At 42.2% G+C, this 6,728-nt stretch overlaps 1 non-coding gene across 1 annotated transcript; it reads left to right on the forward strand.

The window, feature by feature from the left end:
- The first annotated feature begins 5,553 nt into the window (after positions 1-5,553).
- TRNAT-AGU (transfer RNA threonine (anticodon AGU)) lies at positions 5,554-5,624 on the forward strand. The gene has a single exon. It is a non-coding gene; the product is annotated as a tRNA-Thr (tRNA).
- Positions 5,625-6,728: the final 1,104 nt, after the last annotated feature.

Raw genomic sequence — 6,728 nt, forward strand, 5'->3', positions numbered from 1 at the left:
TCACAGAAAGACAGGGAGAGCACCTGAAAACAAGACGATTCAAGCTTCCAGCAGTCACTCTGGGGGTGACAGTATTCGTGTTGCTATTCAGAGAACGTTGTGTGTGAAAGTGGGATAAACAAGTCGTTAAGGCTGTTCTGTCATTCTTCCTGTCCTGGGGAAGCAGGTTCTTAATTTGGAAGAATGGGGAGACAGATGTAGTTTAGAAAAGGTTAGGGCATCTCCCTGTAGTTTATTTATTACTTACTTATCTTTTTGTTAAGATTTTATTTTTAGAGCAGTTTTAGGTCCGCAGTGAAATTGAGTGGAAAGTGCAGAGATTTCCCATCCACACCCCCTGCCCCCACACACGCACAGCCTCCCCGCACCCCACAACGTTCCCCACCACGTGGTACATTTGTCACAAACCATGAACCTGCACTGACACATCATTATTTCCCAAAGTCCATTGTTTACATTACAGTTCACTCCTGGTGTACATTCTACGGGTTTTGACAAATGTGCAATGACATGTATCCACCACTGTAGTTCATACAAAGTAGCTTCACTGCCCTCAAAATCCTCTGTGCTCTGCCTTTTCACCCCCTCCACTCCAGTCCCTGGCAACACTCATCTTTTTACTGTCTCTCGAGTTTTCCCTCTTCCAGAATGTCATTTAGTTGTAATCATACTGCATGTAGCCTTTTCAGATGGGCTTCTTTCACTTAGAAATACATGTTTAAGGGTCCTCCATGTCTTTTCATAGTTTGATAGCTCATTTCTTTTTAGCACTGAGTAATATTCCATAGTCTCATGCACCACAGTTTATTTATCCAGTCACCTGTTGAAGGACATCTTGGTTGACTCCAAGTTTGGGCAATTATGAATTAAGCTGCAATGAACATCCATATGCAGGTTTTCAGGTGGACGTAAGTTCTCAGCTCCTTTGGGTAAATACCAAGGGGGTGATTGCTGGATCTTATGGTAAGAATATGTTGTAGTTTTATTTTGAATCAGAAGTGTCAGTGTGTACTCATAAGAATACACACGTGTGTCTGTGTACGCATGCATATAACACATATGTTCCCATTAAAAATGCTTAGAAGAAATGACCAACCCCAGTAGCCTCCTCATCCTTCAAATCAGATTATTGTTTTGTGGTTGGAAATCATATTTTCCATTAAAATGAAATTGTTCTTAAAGCGATAGCTGATTTCAAGTCTGGGACCAGGACATGAACAAGCTAAGTTTCAAATATCTTTCACATCATAAAGAATGGGGGCTATTAAAATTATTAGATTGATTTCAAATGGAGAAGCTCTCACTAGCCAAAATGGGACAATTTGAGCTTCGATACAAACAATGATTACCATAGATGGAAACCTATAAAATATATTTAAATCCATTCTTTCATATAATGATACTTTTTTTAAAAAAAAAAAGCTACTAGTCACTCTTGGACAGTGGTAGGAAACCAATTGATTATTTTAAAAACTGGAAAATAATGAGGGGAAATACAGCAAGTCTTGAAACCCAGTAAATAAACACAACATTTATTGCTATTTATATATGAGTGAAACTCCTGGATAACCGAACAGTAGATATGAGGAAGTATCTCTTTGTAAAAGTATTCCTGTTAAAGAATGAAGGCGAAGTCACCAATGTGCGAGCTCCTCCCATCACAATACAAAACAAAACAAACTCATGAGTTAACAGACTGGGGCAATGAGCACAGGTGACTACAAACGTTTTCTTAAAAACCCAGATATTGTGTGCCTTCAGATGAAAGAACATTCCACCCCTTCCTGTAGTCGTCCAAGGGACCAAATCTGAAAATCTGAGTCTGATCAAACTTCAGGATCCAGCTCCCAATTTCCAGGGACGCTAAAGGAAGGCCAGCATGCTGGACTGGGCGGTGAGTGTGCATTCAGCAAAGTAGAGCTGGAGCGCTCTGCAGGTGAAACAGCTCAGGTGCCTCAGCAGGCAAAGTGTAAGGACGAGAAGGGAATGGACGGGATGGAGAGAAAAGCTGTAGATCAGAAGAGACATGAGAAACTGCCAAACTAGAAAAAATAAATGAGACAAGAAAATACTGTTCAGGGAGCTACGGCTGGAGGTTAAACTTTAAAGAAATGCAAGGAAGTTATTGTTATAAAAGTCGGGAGAGTGGTTCCTTCCCGGGGACTTGGTATGGTTGGAATGGGGCACGTGGGGAAGCTTCTGCATGGACAGCATTGTCCTGTTTTTGACCTGGGTGTTGGTTACAAGTGTGTTCACGTCATGGTGACTAATTCAGCTCTGCATGTGTTGTGTGCAGTTTTCTGGATTTCGTAGGTTTTATAATAAGGTTTTAAAAAGAAAAAAGAGTGTAAAAGACAAACTGGCAGATCTTCAAACGTATCATAGATGTGTTTTCATGTACAGGGCTAAGCCTCTAGGAAAAAAAAAGAAGATGAAAAGTCAGGATGTGGCTTGAGGGAAGAATGTAAAAGAAAAATAGTTAATACTACTTGTGCACGGCCATGTCAAGAGAATTTCTTACAGGATCGGTTTCTTGATATTGAGAGCTAGGATGCACGTATGGTTAACGGGAGGTGCAAACAGCCCAGCTTACATTAGCAGAGAGAATAATGGTGGGGAGGGAGTGTGAGCTTTCTAACCATATATGAGTCATGCATTTCAAGGATCAGATCGTAGCACATTTTAAAAGTCAGAAACTTGGACTTTCTACCAGAATTGCCGGTAGACTCGCAAATCCTTGGCTGGAAACTTTCAGATTGGGCCTCATGGTGACTAGTCCAGCCGATGACTGGATTGCACTTTGTCCATTTGGTGCGGCAGAGAGACATCTGATGTGCAATACTATCGGCCTTGACCATCAATCTGTCTTGTGCATTTCACTGGAAATACTTACATGAAAAGTAATCTACGATAGTAGTTTATTCCAAAGGTCCGTACCCACAGTTTTAAATGTATTTGTCTAATAGCTGAGCAGGTGGTCTATTCGTGGCTCAAGCCAAAGGGCTTGCATCAGCTGCTGGGCTTTGAGAGGAGCAGACCAGCAGGACAGGAAGTGTGCTTTAGTGCCTAGCAATCCAATTCACTCCATTGTCTCCTTGGACTATGCATCTGCTCGGCCAGCCCCGGGAACCTCGCTGAGCTGAATTAACAAGATTATTCAAAGCCTGAAATCACTATGATAGAGGAATGTTATTCATAAAGTAATTTTATTCCCTATTTTCAGTTAGATTTTTTTCTTGTTTTCTCCAAAGCACATTAAAATGCTTTATTAACATAAATAAAACTTTCTGAAGAAACTTCTCAGTTTACAAACACAGCACATATCTGGTAGGCCTGTATTTTCTGGCTGGCTGTCTGTCCAAGGCCCAAATGGAGGCATTGAGACATGGATTTGTAGGGACTGAGCCACTGAGAATAGTCTTGTTGCCCCCGAGTTTCCAGATCAACTGCATAGAATAGAATTTAGGGGTAGAAGCAAAGTTTCAGAAATGTGAATGGGAAAATGTAGAAACAGACCAGATGAAATTAGATCATAGATTGCAGAGGATAATATTGGAGAGGATTCATGAAATAAACCCTTCATGAAGTCTAGCAAAAAAAAAAAAAGTACAGCAGGGTGTATTTGCAGGGATTAACCTTTTACACATTTTAGGTCTGACTGTAAATAAAGCTTCTGAAGAGAAGTGGAAAAAGAAAACCCTAGCCGAAGCCTCCAAGAAGTCAGAAGCATCTTACAGGTCCCCAGCCCACTGCTCACACAGCATACATGGATTCCTTGCACAGCATCTCTGACAAGCTGTCATCCAGCTGCTGAGTAAGGACACAGAAGTGGGGACCTGGAAGACTTGAAGATAAACAAGCCTTGAGCTCTGGGAAAAGTGATAAATGAAATCCATCTTCATGCCTCCCAAGTTTCCTACTTAATACCCTTTCTTCTCTGCAGAAAACCTCTGTGCTTTTTCATTGGCTGAGTTCCCACTTAATTTCCTGGATGGGGAACTTTGCAGTTAGTTAGAGTTCCGAAATGGGGTGCAGTGTCTTGTGTGATAATAAGCTCCCTGTCATGGGAAGCAACCAAGCCAAAGTTGCACAACCACAAGCCAGGAACACTATAGAAGTACACCGAGTGGGGAAGCAGGACTGACGCTCTCCACCCACACATAAGCTAAGGCATCACTTGCAAATATTGGTATCAATTCAACAAATCTTTATTTATCTTTTACAACAGGCCGGGCACTGTGTTGGGCACTACCATGAAATTGCAAGTTGAATAAACACAAAACTCATGTATGCTCTACTGCTTGGAATGAAGTAAGTGCTCAGGATTTGCTGAATAAATGAATGAATCATTGGTACAAAGCTAAATAATTGTAAGCTAAGTAATATAATGTTTGCTGAACCCACAGAACCTAAGTTTTCCTAAGCGTAAAATGGGATTAATAATAATACCAAACTCTTAAGGATATAAGAATTAAATTTAAAAATACAAATTCCTGCTTTTGCCCATGGAAGAGTAACTGGCATAGTATTTGCACTCTTGCCATTAAAAAGAACTAGAAAAACTGGACAAAGTGTATGAAGTACATATTTTCAGATATTGGCTGGTATACTGTACAGAACTCGATTCCTAATTAAAGGGAAAGAAATGAGGTAAGCACCATGGCTATCCAGGCTCTCTTGACCACAAGGCAGAGAAGAGAAATCCAAAAGCAGATCCCAGTAATCTGCTGAGCAGAGGGAAAAGGCTACAGTTCAGGAAGCGTGTAGCAGCTAGAACTCGTGGAGCAGGGCACCAGAGAGAAGGAGGCTACACAGAGAAAGAGTTCCCAAAGTCTACATCAGGAGTCTCTTGAATATGAATCTGCACATGTCTAGGATGAAACTCCACAAGGCTGGGCAAAGGACTATTACTGAGGAAAGAAAAATTATTTTTGGTAACCATAGGCTAAAAGATTCCCGGAACTCACTTATAATGGGTAATTATCCAGGTACCCACCAGGCAGCAATTATTCATTGAGTACATAGGGCAATTGTTACAGACACCAGAAGGGTTGCATCTTAGTAGAGGGGATAAACCAGTCCTAAAAACAGACTACTTTAGACCCATGTCATATTTTTTTAAAGAGCTTGAAAAGATCAAGCAAGAGTTCCAATAATTTATTTGAAATTGATCAATAAACTAAAGTTAAAAATCTTGTTGAAGAATATATAGGAGGACATCTTTGTGTCCTTGGAATAGACAATGATTTTTTTAGCCCAGCAGCAAAAGCACAAACAAAAGAAAAATTTATCAGTCGAACTAATTAAATCATAAAGTTCTGTTCTTGTAAAGACATTGTTCATAAAATGAAAAAGTAAACCATAGTTTGTGAGTAAATATTTATAACACATATATCTGGCAAAGAATTTGTATCCAGAATATGTAAAGAGCACTTACAAACCAATAATAAGATAAACAACACAATTAAAACATGAGCACAGGATTTGAGCAGATATATTACAAAATAGATATATGAATGTTCAACAAACACTTTAAAAGCTGTTTAAGGAGGAGGGTAATAGCTCAGTGGTAGAGCATGTGCTTAGTACGCACAAGGTCCTGGGTTCAATCCCCAGTACCACCATTAAAAATAAATAAAAATAAAAAATAAAAGATGCTCAACATCATTAGTTATTAGGAAAATTCAAATTAAATCCACAGTAAGATACCATTACAAATCTAGCAGAATGTCTAAAATTTAAAAAAAAAATCAGACAGTACCAAATATGGATAAGGATATGCAGCATCTGAAACTCTCACACATTGTAGAGAAATTAATTAGACCCTACACCCCCGTTTTATTGGCTAGAGCCTTCTGAGCAAGTTCCACTCATTTGTCCCAGGTCCAGGGTCTTGGTCTTACTGAGCCCAATCCCTGCTGGATTCTACTTCCTGGGACCTGAGTCCAACCTCCCCCAGTCAACCCTCTCAGGAGTTCAAGTCCTGCACCGTGTGGCCACCAAGCGCCTCCTCCTGACACTCTCCTCGTCCCACCGAAGCCCGCCCTCCCCATTCAGCAGGGCTGAGGGGGCCCACCTGGACCTTTACACTCCACAAGGCACCTCCGTTGCACCCACCAGCCTGTCTACCGTATCTTATACTAGAACCACATGCAGTGTGAACATGGATTTTTTCCCCCTTCCTCTATTTCAGGAAGGTGACTAGTCTCTTAGTATTTATCTGTCTCAATCAGAAAACAGTCTTTAGTAAGAACCTAAGTTCATGTAAGAGTTTGAACAGGGACTCTCCTTGTGGCGCAGCAGAGGGGGTGGGCACTTCCTCTATATCGCGAGGTTGGAGGATATGGCCTGGGACGGATTTAGAAAGAGCGAGGATGCTCCACAGACTTGGTAGCAGCACCCGGCAGAGGGCACTCACAGAGGGGCTGGCTGGTGGGCACCGAGCAAGGCTGCACTGGGGGCCCCGAGGGAGATTCCTGTGCCCTCCAAGCAACACAGAGGGAGCCGAGCCACCAGACCTGAGGGGTCAGATCACAAGAAGGAGAAAGAGGCCCCTCAACAGAAACCAGAGAGCCTCCCCGGCCCCGGCCCAGCCCTGGAGACGGGCCACCAGGAGTGACTCGGGCCGCGCAGCCTCGTGCGCCTCCGTGCGTGGAACAGGACTGGCGGCTGGGTCCGCGCCCACCTGGCTTGGGCCGCCTCCAGCTCGCATCCCTGCTGAGCCCCAG

Source organism: Vicugna pacos, chromosome 1 (genome assembly GCF_048564905.1).
Source record: "Vicugna pacos chromosome 1, VicPac4, whole genome shotgun sequence".
NCBI classification, from domain to species: Eukaryota; Metazoa; Chordata; class Mammalia; order Artiodactyla; family Camelidae; genus Vicugna; species Vicugna pacos.